General features: G+C 45.1%; 1 long non-coding RNA gene across 1 annotated transcript in view; it reads left to right on the top strand.

Moving 5' to 3' along the window:
* LOC124039462 overlaps positions 1 to 17,327 on the top strand; it is a 55,051-nt gene extending 37,724 nt beyond the window's left edge. Inside the window, exons 2-3 of the long non-coding RNA XR_006839575.1 lie at positions 6,536 to 6,543; positions 16,860 to 17,327. This is a non-coding gene — a long non-coding RNA (uncharacterized LOC124039462). The remainder of the gene's footprint in view (positions 1 to 6,535; positions 6,544 to 16,859) is intronic.
* Positions 17,328 to 19,208: the final 1,881 nt, after the last annotated feature.

Below are 19,208 nucleotides of genomic sequence, written 5' to 3'. Positions count from 1 at the left end.
ATTGGTGGCTTGGTAGCTAGTTACTGTTTAGTGGCTTGGTAACTAGTTACTGATTGGCGGCTTGGTAGCAAATGACTGATTGGTGGATTGGTAACTAGTTACTGATTGGCGGATTGGTAGCTAGTTACTGATTGGTGGATTGGTAACTAGCTTGAGTTTGGGAGATTGGGAACCTATCTAGCTGGCTAGCTAAAGCCAACTTCATAACATTGCTTGGTGGTTAGTATTACGGAGAAACAACAACACATTTACATTTTATTTATTCATCAAGAAGGAATCAACGGGCTACAAATTAATTTAAATACATGCCTCCTGCGAGTCCTGCCCATCACTGGCTGCTAAAATCAAATCAAACTCTGTTACCTCCTCCATTGATGATACTTGGATGCCCTAGAGTAATGCCCTGCCTAGGCATCTCCTGCCCCTTGGAAGGATCCACTTGCTATGGAGAATGGGGGAGGGGGGTCCAGTTATTTATAAATAATCATGATCAAATGGGCTTAAATATGGGCTTAAAAAGTGTAGTTTAGTAATTAATTAACATAAAATATATATATATATATATGGACAAGTTTAGTAATTAATTAACATAAACAAATATATATACAGTGGGGCAAAATAGTATTTAGTCAGCCACCAATTGTGCAAATTCTCCCACTTAAATAGTTGAGAGAGGCCTGTAATTTTCATCATAGGTACACTTCAACTATGAAAGACAAAATGAGAAAGGATTTTTAATGAATTTATTTGCAAATTGTGGTGGAAAATAAGTATTTGGTCAGTAACAAAAGTTTCTCAATACTTTATTGAGGTCAAACGTTTTCTGTAAGTCTTCACAAGGTTTACACACACTGTTGCTGGTATTTTGGCCCATTCCTCCATGCAGATCTCCTCTAGAGCAGTGATGTTTTGGGGCTGTTGCTGGGCAACACAGACTTTCAACTCCCTCCAAAGATTTTCTATGGGGTTGAGATCTGGAGACTGGCTAGGCCACTCCAGGACCTTGAAATGCTTCTTACGAAGCCACTCCTTCGTTGCCTTTGCGGTGTGTTTGGGATCATTGTCATGCTGGAAGACCCAGCCACGTTTCATCTTCAATGCCCTTGCTGATGGTAGGCTTTGTTACTTTGGTCCCAGCTCTCTCCTGGTCATTCACTAGGTCCCCCCGTGTGGTTCTGGGATTTTTGCTCACCGTTCTTGTGATCATTTTGACCCCACGGGGTGAGATCTTGCGTGGAGCCCCAGATCGAGGGAGATTATCCATGGTCTTGTATGTCTTCCATTTCCTAATAATTGCTCCCACAGTTGATTTCTTCAAACCAAGCTGCTTTACCTATTGCAGATTCAGTCTTCCCAGCCTGGTGCAGGTCTACAATTTTGTTTCTGGTGTCCTTTGACAGCTCTTTGGTCTTGGCCATAGTGGAGTTTGGAGTGTGACTGTTTGAGGTTGTGGACAGGTATCTTTTATACTGGTAATGAGTGGAGGACAGAGGAGCCTTTTAGGTCTGTGAGACCCAGAAATCTTGCATTTTTGTAGGTGACCAAATACTTATTTTCCACCATAATTAGCAAATAAATTCATAAAAATCCTACAATGTGATTTTCCGGATTTTGTTTCCTCATTTTGTCTGTCGTAGTTGAAGTGTACCTATGATGAAAATTACACTTCTCTCTCATCTTTTTAAGTGGGAGAACTTGCACAATTGGTGGCTGACTAAATACTTTTTTGCCCAACTGTATATGGACAAATGTGAGGGGCACGTGCCTTTGAACCCACTATGGGCATGACGCCACTGCGTTCGGTAGTCAGTACTCTCCAATTAAATTCAGACTCATTAGTGAATATTCGTCACCTGGCTCTACCTCTGGGAACCCAGTAGGCTTGTCTGTGAATGTACCTGTTAAAGACAGATCCATTCAGGAGACCTTTACGAGGTGAATACCGTCTCAACGCCTCATACTGTACTGAATATTAATTCTGCTAGGAACCTTGCAGCGGAGGTCTCTGCGGCTGGGGCAGTGTTGAGTCCGGAGGTGGGGGTTTTCTGGAAGAGCTGGAGCTGGGTTTAAAACGGTCTGAAACCTGCAGACTCCTCCTCCTCCTCCACCGCCACCGCCATCTCCACCTCAACCAGCACCAAACTATGGGTTTAGAAATATTTGTCTCGGCTGGGAATGTTGATGAGGCGGCGAGCAGAGATGAATCAAAATGCTTTCATGCCAACACATTAAATGGAAATTAGGTATAATGATTGTGTGTGTGTGTGTGTGTGTGTGTGTGTGTGTGTGTGTGTGTGTGTGTGTGTGTGTGTGTGTGTGTGTGTGTGTGTGTGTGTGTGTGTGTGTGTGTGTGTGTGTGTGTGTGTGTGTGTGTGTGTGTGTGTGTGTGTGTGTGTGTGTGTGTGTGTGTGTACCCTTGTAAATACTGCAGCCTTGTTATTGTTATGTAATTGTCCTGTTACTTTTCGGTTTGATTCGATTTTTTTAAACTTTAGTTTATTTAGTAAATATTTTCTTAACTGCATTGTTGGTTAAAGGCTTGTAAGCATTTCACGGTGTGTGTGTGTGTGTGTCTGTGTGTGTGTGTGTGTGTGTGTGTGTGTGTGTGTGTGTGTGTGTGTGTGTGTGTGTGTGTGTGTGTGTGTGTGTGTGTGTGTGTGTGTGTGGGTGGGTGGGTGTGTGAGACCCTTGATGTCGTCAAACCAATTTATTCTAGCCGGCTTGCTTTACTGTACCTGCGAGATGTGGAAATATATTTACATAATAAGTATACATGGTTTTAACCCACATAATATGTAAATGTTTAACCGGGCGGCAGCGTGATGAGTCTGCAGATCAACACTCCTGCAGATTTTGTGTGTGTGGGAATAATCATACAGAAAGATTGTTAAATCTTCATTAAATATTCAGTCCTCTGAGATGCCTAACGGGGAATGACCCTGAAAATCAAACAGGAAACAGACACTGTGATGTATTTCACGGTAATACGTTTTACACTAGACAGATGTAGCATTTGGTTAAATCATAATAGATCGGTAAAAACATCGTACTGTTTACTTCCTGTGTATTTCCTGTGTACTTCCTGTGTACTTCCTGTGTACTTCCTGTTTACGTCCTGTTAACTAGGTTTGTTATTTTACTTCATCCCATTATCTACAGAGGAACAATTTGAAAACAAAATACCAGCATGGTAAAATATACGAGATCAATCCCATATAATATGCTAGGTGTGGCAGACCGTTTTTTGTTTTGTTTTTGCCAAGACGTTTACAAGTAGCTAACCTGCTCTACGCCACATAGCCTAGACATAGATCTGCCTCTACTGCTTATTATCTATCATGTTGCCTAGTCACTTTATACCCACCTATATGTACATGTCTACCTCGATTACCCCGTGTCCCTGCGCATTGACTCAGTACTGGTACCCCGTGTCCCTGCGCATTGACTCAGTACTGGTACCCCGTGTCCCTGCGCATTGACTCAGTGCTGCTACTCTGTGTATATAAACTAGTTATCATTACTCAGTACTGGTACCCCGTGTCCCTGCGCATTGAATCAGTACTGGTACCCCGTGTCCCTGCGCATTGACTCAGTACTGGTACCCCGTGTCCCTGCGCATTGACTCAGTACTGGTACCCTGTGTCCCTGCGCATTGACTCAGTACTGCTACCCCGTGTCCCTGCGCATTGACTCAGTACTGGTACCCTGTGTATATAGCCTAGTTATCATTACTCAGTACTGGTACCCCGTGTCCCTGCACATTGACTCAGTACTGGTACCCCGTGTCCCTGCGCATTGACTCAGTACTGGTACCCCGTGTCCCTGCACATTGACTCAGTACTGGTACCCCGTGTCCCTGCGCATTGACTCAGTACTGGTACCCCGTGTCCCTGCGCATTGACTCAGTACTGGTACCCCGTGTCCCTGCGCATTGACTCAGTACTGGTACCCTGTGTATGTAGTATAGTTATCATTACTCAGTACTGCTACCCCGTGTCCCTGCGCATTGACTCAGTACTGGTACCCTGTGTCCCTGCGCATTGACTCAGTACTGGTACCCTGTGTATGTAGTATAGTTATCATTACTCAGTACTGCTACCCCGTGTCCCTGCGCATTGACTCAGTACTGCTACCCCGTGTCCCTGCGCATTGACTCAGTACTGGTACCCCGTGTCCCTGCGCATTGACTCAGTACTGCTACCCCGTGTCCCTGCGCATTGACTCAGTACTGGTACCCCGTGTCCCTGCGCATTGACTCAGTACTGGTACCCCGTGTCCCTGCGCATTGACTCAGTACTGCTACTCTGTGTATATAGCCTAGTTATCATTGACTCAGTACTGGTACCCCGTGTCCCAGCGCATTGACTCAGTACTGGTACCCTGTGTATATAACCTAGTTATCATTACTCAGTACTTGTACCCCGTGTCCCTGCGCATTGACTCAGTACTGGTACCCCGTGTCCCTGCGCATTGACTCAGTACTGCTACTCTGTGTATATAACCTAGTTATCATTACTCAGTACTGGTACCCCGTGTCCCTGCGCATTGACTCAGTACTGCTACTCTGTGTATATAACCTAGTTATCATTACTCAGTACTGGTACCCCGTGTCCCTGCGCATTGACTCAGTACTGCTACTCTGTGTATATAGCCTAGTTATCATTACTCAGTACTGGTACCCTGTGTATATAGCCTAGTTATCATTACTCAGTACTGGTACCCTGTGTATATAGCCTAGTTATCATTACTCAGTACTGGTACCCTGTGTATATAGCCTAGTTATCATTGACTCAGTACTGGTACCCTGTGTATATAGCCTAGTTATCATTACTCAGTACTGGTACCCTGTGTATATAGCCTAGTTATCATTGACTCAGTACTGGTACCCTGTGTATGTAGTATAGTTATCATTACTCAGTACTGGTACCCTGTGTATATAGCCTAGTTATCATTACTCAGTACTGGTACCCTGTGTATGTAGTATAGTTATCATTACTCAGTACTGGTACCCTATGTATATAGCCTAGATATCATTACTCAGTACTGGTACCCTGTGTATGTAGTATAGTTATCATTACTCAGTACTGGTACCCTGTGTATATAGCCTAGTTATCATTACTCAGTACTGGTACCTTGTGTATATAGCCTAGTTATCATTACTCAGTACTGGTACCCTGTGTATATAGCCTAGTTATCATTACTCAGTACTGGTACCTTGTGTATATAGCCTAGTTATCATTACTCAGTACTGGTACCCTGTGTATATCGCCTAGTTATCATTACTCAGTACTGGTACCCTGTGTATATAGCCTAGTTATCATTACTCAGTACTGGTACCTTGTGTATATAGCCTAGTTATCATTACTCAGTACTGGTACCCTGTGTATATAGCCTAGTTATCATTACTCAGTACTGGTACCATGTGTATATAGCCTAGTTATCATTACTCAGTACTGGTACCCTGTGTATATAGCCTAGTTATCATTACTCAGTACTGGTACCCTGTGTATATAGCCTAGTTATCATTACTCAGTACTGGTACCCTGTGTATATAGCCTAGTTATCATTACTCAGTACTGGTACCCTGTGTATATAGCCTAGTTATCATTACTCAGTACTGGTACCTTGTGTATATAGCCTAGTTATCATTACTCAGTACTGGTACCCTGTGTATATAGCCTAGTTATCATTACTCAGTACTGGTACCATGTGTATATAGCCTAGTTATCATTACTCAGTACTGGTACCCTGTGTATATAGCCTAGTTATCATTACTCAGTACTGGTACCCTGTGTATATAGCCTAGTTATCATTACTCAGTACTGGTACCCTGTGTATATAGCCTAGTTATCATTACTCAGTACTGGTACCCTGTGTATATAGCCTAGTTATCATTACTCAGTACTGGTACCTTGTGTATATAGCCTAGTTATCATTACTCAGTACTGGTACCCTGTGTATATAGCCTAGTTATCATTACTCAGTACTGGTACCTTGTGTATATAGCCTAGTTATCATTACTCAGTACTGGTACCCTGTGTATATCGCCTAGTTATCATTACTCAGTACTGGTACCCTGTGTATATAGCCTAGTTATCATTACTCAGTACTGGTACCTTGTGTATATAGCCTAGTTATCATTACTCAGTACTGGTACCCTGTGTATATAGCCTAGTTATCATTACTCAGTACTGGTACCATGTGTATATAGCCTAGTTATCATTACTCAGTACTGGTACCCTGTGTATATAGCCTAGTTATCATTACTCAGTACTGGTACCCTGTGTATATAGCCTAGTTATCATTACTCAGTACTGGTACCCTGTGTATATAGCCTAGTTATCATTACTCAGTACTGGTACCCTGTGTATATAGCCTAGTTATCATTACTCAGTACTGGTACCCTGTGTATATAGCCTAGTTATCATTACTCAGTACTGGTACCCTGTGTATATAGCCTAGTTCATGTTACTCATTGTGTTTTCATTCCTTGTTTCTTTCTATCATTTCTCTCTACGTTGTTGGGAAAGAGAAGAAGAGCCTGTAAGTATTTCACTGTTAATCTACACCTGTTGTTAACGAAGCACCTTGACGAATACAATTTAATTTGAGCCCGGTCCAAGACCACCTTGACCTCTGCGCATTTCGTTCCGCTTCAAAGAGGAACGTAAGCTAGCGAGACCAGGATGGTCCGTACGAGGAAATACAGTCTGCAGCAGTGTGACAAATCATCCCGTGTATCACCATTCTGTGTATAATTCATACTATGTGAAGTGTAGCCTGTGACACTTGCTAATATACTCTCTCTGAATCTATAAATACAATGGAAGCAACCTGTGACTGTGACACTAGTTAATGAGCTCCCAGTAACAACCATATCTATCTTTCTCTCTGGTGAATGTGTTGAGAGCCTGACATGCTGCTTCTCTCTCTGTGTTCTGCAATAGGGGGAATGGTGCTTGCTGTGGCCTTGTAGACCTGTGGTTAGACCTGTGGTTAGACCTGTGGTTAGTACTGTGGTTAGACCTGTGGTTAGACCTGTGGTTAGACCTGTGGTTAGTACTGTGGTTAGACCTGTGGTTAGACCTGTGGTTAGACCTGTGGTTAGTACTGTGGTTAGACCTGTGGTTAGTACTGTGGTTAGACCTGTGGTTAGACCTGTGGTTAGTACTGTGGTTAGACCTGTGGTTAGACCTGTGGTTAGTACTGTGGTTAGTACTGTGGTTAGACCTGTGGTTAGTACTGTGGTTAGACCTGTGGTTAGACCTGTGGTTAGTACTGTGGTTAGACCTGTGGTTAGTACTGTGGTTAGACCTGTGGTTAGACCTGTGGTTAGATCTGTGGTTAGACCTGTGGTTAGTACTGTGGTTAGACCTGTGGTTAGTACTGTGGTTAGACCTGTGGTTAGTACTGTGGTTAGACCTGTGGTTAGACCTGTGGTTAGATCTGTGGTTAGACCTGTGGTTAGTACTGTGGTTAGACCTGTGGTTAGTACTGTGGTTAGACCTGTGGTTAGATCTGTGGTTAGACCTGTGGTTAGACCTGTGGTAAGTACTGTGGTTAGACCTGTGGTTAGACATGTGGTTAGACCTGTGGTTAGTACTGTGGTTAGACCTGTGGTTAGATCTGTGGTTAGTACTGTGGTTAGACCTGTGGTTAGACCTGTGGTTAGTACTGTGGTTAGTACTATGGTTAGACCTGTGGTTAGACCTGTGGTTAGGACTGTGGTTAGTACTGTGGTTAGACCTGTGGTTAGACCTGTGGTTAGATCTGTGGTTAGTACTGTGGTTAGTACTGTGGTTAGGCCTGTGGTTAGACCTGTGGTTAGACCTGTGGTTAGACCAAGTTCCCTCTCTTATCTTCTCCTTTACCAGGTTCCCCCCTTCTCTTCTCCTTTTACCAGGTTCCCTCTCTTCTCTTCTCCTTCACCAGGTTCCCTCTCTTCTCTTCTCCTTTACAAAGGTTGCCCCTCTTCCCTTCTCTTTTACCAGGTTCTCTCTCTTTTCTTCTCCTTTACCAGGTTCCCTCTCTTCTCTTCTCCTTTACCAGGTTCCCCCTCTTCTCTTCTCCTTTACCATGTTCCCTCTCTTATCTTCTCCTTTACAAAGTTTCCCCCTCTTCCCTTCTCTTTTACCAGGTTCCCTCTCTTATCTTCTCCTTTACCAGGTTCCCTCTCTTCTCTTCTCCTTTACAAGGTTCTCTCTCTTCTCTTCTCCTTTACAAGGTTCCCTCTCTTCTCTTCTCCTTTACCAGGTTCCGTCTCTTCTCTTCTCCTTTACCAGGTTCCCTCTCTTCTCTTCTCCTTTACCAGGTTCCCCCTCTTCTCTTCTCCTTTACCATGTTCCCTCTCTTATCTTCTCCTTTACAAAGTTTCCCCCTCTTCCCTTCTCTTTTACCAGGTTCCCTCTCTTATCTTCTCCTTTACTAGGTTCCCTCTCTTCTCTTCTCCTTTACAAGGTTCCCTCTCTTCTCTTCTCTTCTCCTTTACTAGGTTCCCTCTCTTCTCTTCTCCTTTACCATGTTCCCTCTCTTCTCTTCTCCTTTACCAGGTTCCCTGTCTTATCTTCACCTTTACCAGGTCCCCCCTCTTCTCTTCTCCTTTACCAGGTTCCCTCTCTTCTCTTCTCCTTTACCAGGTCCCCCCTCTTCTCTTCACCTTTACCAGGTCCCCTCTTCTCTTCTCCTTTACCAGGTTCCCTCTCTTCTCTTCTCCTTTACCAGGTCCCCCCTCTTCTCTTCTCCTTTACCAGGTTCCCTCTCTTCTCTTCTCCTTCACCAGGTTCCCCTCTTCTCTTCTCCTTCACCAGGTTCCCCCTCTTCTCTTCTCCTTTACCAGGTTCCGTCTCTTCTCTTCTCCTTTACCAGGTTCCCTCTCTTCTCTTCTCATTTACCAGGTTCCCTCTCTTCTCTTCTCCTTTACCAGGTTCCCCCTCTTCTCTTCTCCTTTACCAGGTTCCGTCTCTTCTCTTCTCCTTTACCAGGTTCCCTCTCTTCTCTTCTGTTCTCCTTTACCAGGTTCCCTCTCTTCTCTTCTCCTTTACTAGGTTCCCTCTTTTCTCTTCTCCTTTACCAGGTTCCCCCTCTTCTCCTTTACCAGGTTCCGTCTCTTCTCTTCTCTTTACCAGGTTCCCCCTCTTCTCCTTTACCAGGTTCCCTCTCTTCTCTTCTCCTTTACCAGGTTCCCTCTCTTCTCTTCTCCTTTGCCAGGTTCCCCCTCTTCTCTTCTCCTTTACCAGATTCCCTCTATTCTCTTCATCTCCTTTACCAGGTTCCCCCTCTTCTCCTTTACCAGGTTCCCTCTGTTCTCTTCTCATTTACCAGGTCCCTCCTATTATCTTCTCCTTTACCAGGTCCCCCCCTTCTCTTCTCCTTTACCAGGTTCCCCCCTCTACTGTTCTCCTTTACCAGGTTCCCCCCTTCTCTTCTCCTTTACCAGGTTCTCCCCTCTACTGTTCTCCTTTACCAGGTTCCCCCCTTCTCTTCTCCTTTACCAGGTTCCCTCTCTTCTCTTCTCCTTTACAAGGTTCCCTCTCTTCTCTTCTCTTCTCCTTTACCAGGTTCCCTCTCTTCTCTTCTCCTTTACAAGGTTCCCTCTCTTCTCTTCTCTTCTCCTTTACTAGGTTCCCCCTCTTCTCTTCTCCTTTACCAGGTTCCGTCTCTTCTCTTCTCCTTTACAAGGTTCCCTCTCTTCTCTTCTCCTTTACTAGGTTCCCTCTCTTCTCTTCTCCTTTACCAGTTTCCCTCTCTTCTCTTCTCCTTTACCAGGTTCCCTCTCTTCTCTTCTCCTTTACCAGGTTCCCCCTCTTCTCTTCTCCTTTACCAGGTTCCCTCTCTTCTCTTCTCCTTTACCAGGTTCCCCCTCTTCTCTTCTCCTTTACCAGGTTCCCTAACTTCTCTTCTCCTTTACCAGGTTCCCTCTCTTCTCTTCTCCTTTACCAGGTTCCCCCTCTTCCCTTCTCTTTTACCAGGTTCCCTAACTTCTCTTCTCTTTTACCAGGTTCCCTAACTTCTCTTCTCCTTTACCAGGTTCCCCCCCTTCTCTTCTCTTTTACCAGGTTCCCTCTCTTCTCTTCTCCTTTACCAGGTTCCCTCTCTTCTCTTCTCCTTTACCAGGTTCCCTCTCTTCACCTTTACCAGGTTCCCTCTCTTCACCTTTACCAGGTTCCCCCTCTTCTCCTTTACCAGGTTCTGTCTCTTCTCCTTTCCTTTACCAGGTTCCCCTTCTTCTCTTCTCCTTTACCAGGTTCTGTCTCTTCTCTTCTCATTAACCAGGTTCCCACTCTTCTCTTCTCCTTTACCAGGTTCCCTCACTTCTCTTCTCATTAACCAGGTTCCCTCTCTTCTCTTCTCCTTTACCAGGTTCCCTAACTTCTCTTCTCCTTTACCAGGTTCCCCCACTTCTCTTCTCCTTTACCAGGTTCCCCTTCTCCTTCACCAGGTTCCCTCTCTTCTCTTCTTTACCAGGTTCCCTCACTTCTCTTCTTCTTTACCAGGTTCCCCCTCTTTTGTCCTTTACCAGGTTCCCCTCTTAAATTCACTTTACCAGGTTCCCTCTCTTCTCCATTAACAGGTTCACTCTCTTCTCTTCTCCTATACCAGGTTCCCTCTCCTCTTCTCCTTTACCAGGTTCCCCCTCTTCTCCTTTACCAGGTTCCCTCTCTTCTCTTCTCCTTTACCAGGTTCCCTCTATTCTATTCTCTTCTCCTTTACCAGGTTCCCTGTCTTCTCCTTTACCAGGTTCCCCCTCTTTTCCTCTCCTTTACCAGGTTCCCCCTTGTCTCTTCTCCTATACCAGGTTCCCTCTCTTCTCGTCTCCTTCACCAGGTTCCACCTCTTGTCCATAACAAGGTTCCCTCTCTTCTCCTTCACCAGGTTCCCCCTTTTCTCCTTTACTAGGTTCCCTCTCTTCTCTTCTACTTTACCAGGTTCCTCCTCATCTCTTCTCCTTTACCAGGTTCCCCTTCTCCTTCACCAGGTTCCCTCTGTTCTCTTCTCCTTTACCAGGTTCACCTCTTCTCTTCTCCATTAACAGGATCCCTCTCTTCTCTTCTCCATTAACAGGTTCACTCTCTTCTCTTCTCCATTAACAGGTTCCCTCTCTTCTCTTCTCCTTTACCAGGTTCCGTCTCTTCTCTTCTCCTTTACCAGGTTCCCTCTCTTCTCTTCTCCTTTACCTGGTTCCCCCTCTTCTCCTTTACCAGGTTCCCTGTCTTCTCCTTTACCAGGTTCCCTCTCTTCTCTTCTACTTTACCAGGTTCCTCCTCATCTCTTCTCCTTTACCAGGTTCCCCTTCTCCTTCACCAGGTTCCCTCTGTTCTCTTCTCAATTAACAGGTTCACCTCTTCTCTTCTCCTTTACCAGGTTCACCTCTTCTCTTCTCCATTAACAGGATCCCTCTCTTCTCTTCTCCATTAACAGGTTCACCTCTTCTCTTCTCCTTTACCAGGTTCCCTCTCCTCTTCTCCTTTACCAGGTTCCCTCTCTTCTCTTCTCCTTTACCAGGTTCCCCCTCTTCTCTTCTCCTTTACCAGGTTCCCTAACTTCTCTTCTCCTTTACCAGGTTCCCTCTCTTCTCTTCTCCTTTACCAGGTTCCCCCTCTTCCCTTCTCTTTTACCAGGTTCCCTAACTTCTCTTCTCTTTTACCAGGTTCCCTAACTTCTCTTCTCCTTTACCAGGTTCCCCCTTCTCTTCTCTTTTACCAGGTTCCCTCTCTTCTCTTCTCCTTTACCAGGTTCCCTCTCTTCTCTTCTCCTTTACCAGGTTCCCTCTCTTCACCTTTACCAGGTTCCCTCTCTTCACCTTTACCAGGTTCCCCCTCTTCTCCTTTACCAGGTTCTGTCTCTTCTCCTTTCCTTTACCAGGTTCCCCTTCTTCTCTTCTCCTTTACCAGGTTCTGTCTCTTCTCTTCTCATTAACCAGGTTCCCACTCTTCTCTTCTCCTTTACCAGGTTCCCTCACTTCTCTTCTCATTAACCAGGTTCCCTCTCTTCTCTTCTCCTTTACCAGGTTCCCTAACTTCTCTTCTCCTTTACCAGGTTCCCCCACTTCTCTTCTCCTTTACCAGGTTCCCCCTCCTTCACCAGGTTCCCTCTCTTCTCTTCTTTACCAGGTTCCCTCACTTCTCTTCTTCTTTACCAGGTTCCCCCTCTTTTGTCCTTTACCAGGTTCCCCTCTTAAATTCACTTTACCAGGTTCCCTCTCTTCTCCATTAACAGGTTCACTCTCTTCTCTTCTCCTATACCAGGTTCCCTCTCCTCTTCTCCTTTACCAGGTTCCCCTCTTCTCCTTTACCAGGTTCCCTCTCTTCTCTTCTCCTTTACCAGGTTCCCTCTATTCTATTCTCTTCTCCTTTACCAGGTTCCCTGTCTTCTCCTTTACCAGGTTCCCCCTTTTTCCTCTCCTTTACCAGGTTCCCCCTTGTCTCTTCTCCTATACCAGGTTCCCTCTCTTCTCGTCTCCTTCACCAGGTTCCACCTCTTGTCCATAACAAGGTTCCCTCTTCTCCTTCACCAGGTTCCCCCTTTTCTCCTTTACTAGGTTCCCTCTCTTCTCTTCTACTTTACCAGGTTCCTCCTCATCTCTTCTCCTTTACCAGGTTCCCCTTCTCCTTCACCAGGTTCCCTCTGTTCTCTTCTCCTTTACCAGGTTCACCTCTTCTCTTCTCCATTAACAGGATCCCTCTCTTCTCTTCTCCATTAACAGGTTCACTCTCTTCTCTTCTCCATTAACAGGTTCCCTCTCTTCTCTTCTCCTTTACCAGGTTCCGTCTCTTCTCTTCTCCTTTACCAGGTTCCCTCTCTTCTCTTCTCCTTTACCTGGTTCCCCCTCTTCTCCTTTACCAGGTTCCCTGTCTTCTCCTTTACCAGGTTCCCTCTCTTCTCTTCTACTTTACCAGGTTCCTCCTCATCTCTTCTCCTTTACCAGGTTCCCCTTCTCCTTCACCAGGTTCCCTCTGTTCTCTTCTCAATTACCAGGTTCACCTCTTCTCTTCTCCTTTACCAGGTTCACCTCTTCTCTTCTCCATTAACAGGATCCCTCTCTTCTCTTCTCCATTAACAGGTTCACCTCTTCTCTTCTCCTTTACCAGGTTCCCTCTCCTCTTCTCCTTTACCAGGTTCCCTCTCCTCTTCCCCTTTACCAGGTTCCCTCTCTTCTCTTCTCCTTTACCAGGTTCCCTCTCTCCCCCTTTACCAGGTTACCTCTCTTCTCTTCTCCTTTACCAGGTTCCCTCTGTTCTCTTCTCATTTACCAGGTTCCCTATCTTCTCCTTTACCAGGTTCCCCCTCTTCTCTTCTCCTTTACCAGGTTCCCCCCTCTACTGTTCTCCTTTACCAGGTTCCCCCCCCTTCTCTTCTCCTTTACCAGGTTCCCTCTCTTCTCTTCTCCTTTACCAGGTTCCCTCTCTTCTCTTCTCCTTTACCAGGTTCCCCCTCTTCTCTTCTCCTTTACCAGGTTCCCTCTCTTCTCTTCTCCTTTACCAGGTTCCCCCTCTTCTCTTCTCCTTTACCAGGTTCCCTAACTTCTCTTCTCCTTTACCAGGTTCCCTCTCTTCTCTTCTCCTTTACCAGGTTCCCCCTCTTCCCTTCTCTTTTACCAGGTTCCCTAACTTCTCTTCTCTTTTACCAGGTTCCCTAACTTCTCTTCTCCTTTACCAGGTTCCCTCTCTTCTCTTCTCCTTTACCAGGTTCCCCCTCTTCCCTTCTCTTTTACCAGGTTCCCTAACTTCTCTTCTCTTTTACCAGGTTCCCTAACTTCTCTTCTCCTTTACCAGGTTCCCCCCCTTCTCTTCTCCTTTACCAGGTTCCCTCTCTTCACCTTTACCAGGTTCCCTCTCTTCACCTTTACCAGGTTCCTCCTCTTCTCCTTTACCAGGTTCCCCTTCTTCTCTTCTCCTTTACCAGGTTCTGTCTCTTCTCCTTTCCTTTACCAGGTTCCCCTTCTTCTCTTCTCCTTTACCAGGTTCTGTCTCTTCTCTTCTCATTAACCAGGTTCCCTCTCTTCTCTTCTCCTTTACCAGGTTCCCTCACTTCTCTTCTCATTAACCAGGTTCCCTCTCTTCTCTTCTCCTTTACCAGGTTCCCTAACTTCTCTTCTCCTTTACCAGGTTCCCTCACTTCTCTTCTCCTTTACCAGGTTCCCTCTCTTCTCTTCTCCTATACCAGGTTCCCTCTCCTCTTCTCCTTTACCAGGTTCCCCCTCTTCTCCTTTACCAGGTTCCCTCTCTTCTCTTCTCCTTCACCAGGTTCCCTCTCTTCTCTTCTCCTTTACCAGGTTCCCTCTATTCTATTCTCTTCTCCTTCACCAGGTTCCCTCTCTTCTCTTCTCCTTTACCAGGTTCCCTGTCTTCTCCTTTACCAGGTTCCACCTCATCTCTTCTCCTTTACCAGGTTCCCCTTCTCCTTCACCAGGTTCCCTCTGTTCTCTTCTCCTTTACCAGGTTCCCTCACTTCTCTTCTCCTTTACCAGGTTCACCTCTTCTCTTCTCCATTAACAGGATCCCTCTCTTCTCTATTAACAGGTTCACTCTCTTCTCTTCTCCATTAACAGGTTCCCTCTCTTCTCTTCTCCTTTACCAGGTTCCCTCTCTTCTCTTCTCCTTTACCAGGTTCCTCCTCATTTCTTCTCCTTTACCAGGTTCCCTCTATTCTATTCTCTTCTCCTTTACCAAGGTCCCTCTCTTCTCTTCTCTTTTACCAGGTTCCCTGTCTTCTCCTTTACCAGGTTCCACCTCATCTCTTCTCCTTTACCAGGTTCCCCTTCTCCTTCACCAGGTTCCCTCTGTTCTCTTCTCCTTTACCAGGTTCCCTCTCTTCTCTTCCCCTTTACCAGGTTCCCTTTCTTCTCTTCTCCTTTACCAGGTTCCTCCTCATTTCTTCTCATTACCAGGTTCCCCTTCTCCTTCACCAGGTTCCCTGTCTTCTCTTCTCATTTACCAGGTTCCCTCACTTCTCTTCTTCTTTACCAGGTTCCCCCTCTTTTGTCCTTTACCAGGTTCCCCTCTTAAATTCACTTTACCAGGTTCCCTCTCTTCTCTTCTCCATTAACAGGTTCACTCTCTTCTCTTCTCCTTTACCAGGTTCCCTCTCTTCTCCTTTACCAGGTTCCCTCTCTTCTCCTTTACCAGTTTCCCTCTCTTCTCTTCTCCTTCACCAGGTTCCCTCTCTTCTCTTCTCCTTTACCAGGTTCCCTCTATTCTATTCTCTTCTCCTTCACCAGGTTCCCTCTCTTCTCTTCTCCTTTACTAGGTTCCCTCTATTCTATTCTCTTCTCCTTTACCAGGTTCCCTGTCTTCTCCTTTACCAGGTTCCCCCTCTTTTCTTCTCCTTTACCAGGTTCCCCCTTGTCTCTTCTCCTATACCAGGTTCCCTCTCTTCTCTTCTCCTTCACCAGGTTCCCCCTCTTGTCCATAACCAGGTTCCCTCTCTTCTCCTTCACCAGGTTCCCGCTTTTCTCCTTTACCAGGTTCCTCCTCATCTCTTCACCTTTACCAGGTTCCCTCTCTTCTCCTTTACCAGGTTCCCCCTCTTGTCCATAAGCAGGTTCCCTCTCTTCTCCTTTACCAGGTTCCCTCTCTTCTCCTTTAGCAGGTTCCCACTCATCTCTTCTGCTTTACCAGGTTCCCTCTCTTCTCTTCTCCTTTACCAGGTTCCCTATCTTCTCTTCTCCTTTACCAGGTTCCCCCTCTTCTCCTTTACCAGGTTCCCCCTCATCTCTTCTCCTTTACCAGGTTCCCTCTCTTCTCTTCTCCTTCACCAGGTTCCCTCTCTTCTCCTTTACCAGGTTCCCCCTCTTCTCCTTTACCAGGTTCCCCCTCATCTCTTCTCCTTTACCAGGTTCCCCCTTGTCTCTTCTCCTATACCAGGTTCCCTCTCTTCTCTTCTCCTTCACCAGGTTCCCTCTCTTCTCCTTTACCAGGTTCCCCCTCTTCTCCTTTACCAGGTTCCCCCTCATCTCTTCTCCTTTACCAGGTTCCCCCTTGTCTCTTCTCCTATACCAGGTTCCCTCTCTTCTCTTCTCCTTCACCAGGTTCCCCCTCTTCTCCTTCACCAGGTTCCCTCTCTTCTCCTATACCAGGTTCCCTCTCTTCTCTTCTCCTTCACCAGGTTCCCTCTCTTCTCCTTCACCAGGTTCCCCCTCTTCTCCTTCACCAGGTTCCCTCTCTTCTCCTTTAGCAGGTTCCCTCTCTTCTCCTTCACCAGGTTCCCTCTCTTCTCCTTTACCAGGTTCCCTCTCTTCTCCTTTACCAGGTTCCCTCTCCTTTTCTCCTTCACCAGGTTCCCTCTCTTCTCCTTTACCAGGTTCCCTCTCTTCTCCTTTACCAGGTTCCCTCTCCTCTTCTCCTTCACCAGGTTCCCTCTCTTCTCCTTTAGCAGGTTCCCTCTTTTCTCTTCTCATTTACCAGTTTCACTCACTTATCTTCTCCTTTACCAGGTTCCCATTGTTAGCCATTGAGTGAATTTCCATCATTCCTTCTCAGTTAATTAAAGTAGAAAGAACCCAATTATCCACCTTAATTACAAGTAAATAAAACACACACACACACACACACACACACACACACACACACACACACACACACACACACACACACACACACACACACACACACACACACACACACACACACACACACACACACACACACACACACACACACACACACACACACATGTATCAGGCAGACAGATTCCGTCAGACAGATTCCGTCAGACAGATTCCTCCCCCTACTGGTTCTAGCAGCCAGACCGGAGTTCTGTCTGTCTCTTTCTCTTCAAGGTGACTAATTTCATTTTCCTGATTTGACTGACCTTTGCCGGAGATGTTTTGACGGTAATGATTTCCTGTCCCTTCGGCTCAGCAAGCGGAGCATAGCAGATGGTGGAGCTGAGAGAGAGAGGCGAGTGCATGGGGCCTGCTTCGCGTACCTGGTGCTTAAAAGAGATGTGAAGTGAGCTGTAAAGACATCCTTGTGACGGGCCACAGGAAGGAACCAGTCTCATGTCTCTATCCAGCACTTCCCTCAGAATGAACACTACTCAGTACTTTAAAACACTGTTAAAGACACATACCTGCATTGTACAAGCTGCTGGGTGACTATTCCCTCTCTTTATTGTCTTTAGTAAGCTGTTTACTGTACCCAGCCAACAGTATCATTCCAATGAACATGCTCTGTCTGCACATAATACTGGCAGTTGATGATGTTTGGATTGTTAAAGCATTGAGCAGTTTCCTTCACTGGTTTTCTCAACTAGCTAATCACTTTTCTATATAAAAAGGACATACTCATTTGGCAACACAAATTATTTATAAAAATAAGGAAATTAACAACTGCATACTCTATTTATAGTAATGTATAAGTAGAGTCGCTTCAGGAAGTATTCATACCCCTTTACTTTAATTTTTAAAAAATTGTGTGTTACAGCCTGAATTCAAAACTGATTTTTATTTTTATTTTATTTGTTTTCCCATCTACATACATTACCTCAAATTGACAAACTGAAAACATGTTTTTAGAAATATTTGAAAATGTATTGAAAATGAGATATCTAATTTACATAAGTATTCACACATGTTAGAATGACCTTTGGCAGATTTTACAGCTGTGAGTAATTCTGGGTAAGTCTCTAACAGCTTTGCACACCTGGATTGTACAATATTTACACATTATTCTTCAAACTCTGTCAAGTTGGTTGTTGACCATTGCTGGACAGACATTTTCAAGTCTTGCCATAGATCTTCAAGCCAATTTAAGTCAAAACTGTAGGAACATTCACTGTCTTCTTGGTAAGCGACTGCAGTGTATATTTGGCCTTGTGTTTTAGGTTATTGTCCTGCTGAAAGGTTTGTCTCAGAGTGTCTGAAGGAAAGCAGACTGAACCAGGTTTTCCTCTAGGATTTTGCTTAACTCTTTATTTATTTAGTTATTTATTTATATTTCACCTTTATTTAACCAGGTAGGCCAGTTGAGAACAAGTTCTCATTTACAACTGAGACCTGGCCAAGATAAAGCAAAGCAAACAACAACACAGAGTTACACATGGAGTAAAACAAACATACAGTCAATAATACTGTAGAAAAATGTCACGCCCTGGTCTAAGTATTTTGTGTTTTTCTTCATGTATTGGGTCAGGCCAGGGTGTGGCATGGAGTTTTTGTATTGTGGTGTGTTTTGTCTTGGGGTTTTGGTGTGTATGTATTTGGGATTGTAGCTACTGGGGTTATCTAGCAAGGTCTATGGCTGTCTGGAGTGGTTCTCAATCAGAGGCAGGTGCTTATCGTTGTCTCTGATTGGGAACCATATTTAGGCAGCCATATTCTTTGAGTTGGTGGTGGGTGATTGTCCTTAGTGTCTTTGTTCCTGTCGCTGTATTTAGTTGACAAGTATAGGCTGTTTCGGTTTTCATTATGTTTATTGTTTTGTAGTGTTTTGTGTTTATTTGTATTTACGTTAGTTTTTTCATTAAACATGGATCACAATCTACACGCTGCAGTTTGGTCCGACTCTCCTTCACCACACCTAGAAAACCGTTACAAAAAATAAGTCTATATACAATGTGAGCAAGAGGTGAGATAAGGGAGGTAAAGGCAAATAAAAGGCAATGGTGGCGAAGTAAATACAATATAGCAAGTAAAACACTGGAACGATGGATTTGCAGTGGAAGAATGTGCAAAGTAGAAATATAAATAATGGGGTGCAAAGGAGCAAAATCAATAAATAAATACAGTAGGGGAAGAGGTAGTTGTTTGGGCTTAATTATAGATGGGCTATGTACAGGTGCAGTAATCTGTGAGCTGCTCTGACAGCTGGTGCTTAAAGCTAGTGAGGGAGATAAGTGTTTCCAATTTCAAGGATTTTTGTAGTTCGTTCCAGTCATTGGCAGCAGAGAACTGGAAGGAGAGGCGGCCAAAGGAAGAATTGGTTTTGGGGGTGACCAGAGAGATATACCTGCTGGAGTGCGTGCTACAGCTGGGTGCTGCTATGGTGATCAGCGAGCTGAGATAAGGGGGACTTTACCTAGCAGGGTCTTGTAGATGACCTGGAGCCAGTGGGTTTGGCGACGACTATGAAGCGAGCGCCAGCCAACGAGAGCGTACAGGTCGCAGTGGTGGGTAGTACTGTATATGGGGCTTTGGTGACAAAACGGATGGCACTGTGATAGACTGCATCCCATTTATTGTGTAGGGTATTGGAGGCTATTTTGTAAAT

The sequence above is a fragment of the Oncorhynchus gorbuscha genome, linkage group LG07, assembly GCF_021184085.1.
Source record: "Oncorhynchus gorbuscha isolate QuinsamMale2020 ecotype Even-year linkage group LG07, OgorEven_v1.0, whole genome shotgun sequence".
NCBI classification, from domain to species: Eukaryota; Metazoa; Chordata; class Actinopteri; order Salmoniformes; family Salmonidae; genus Oncorhynchus; species Oncorhynchus gorbuscha.
The sequence above is the reverse complement of the archived record's forward strand: the minus strand, read 5'-3'. Positions and strand labels throughout refer to the sequence as shown.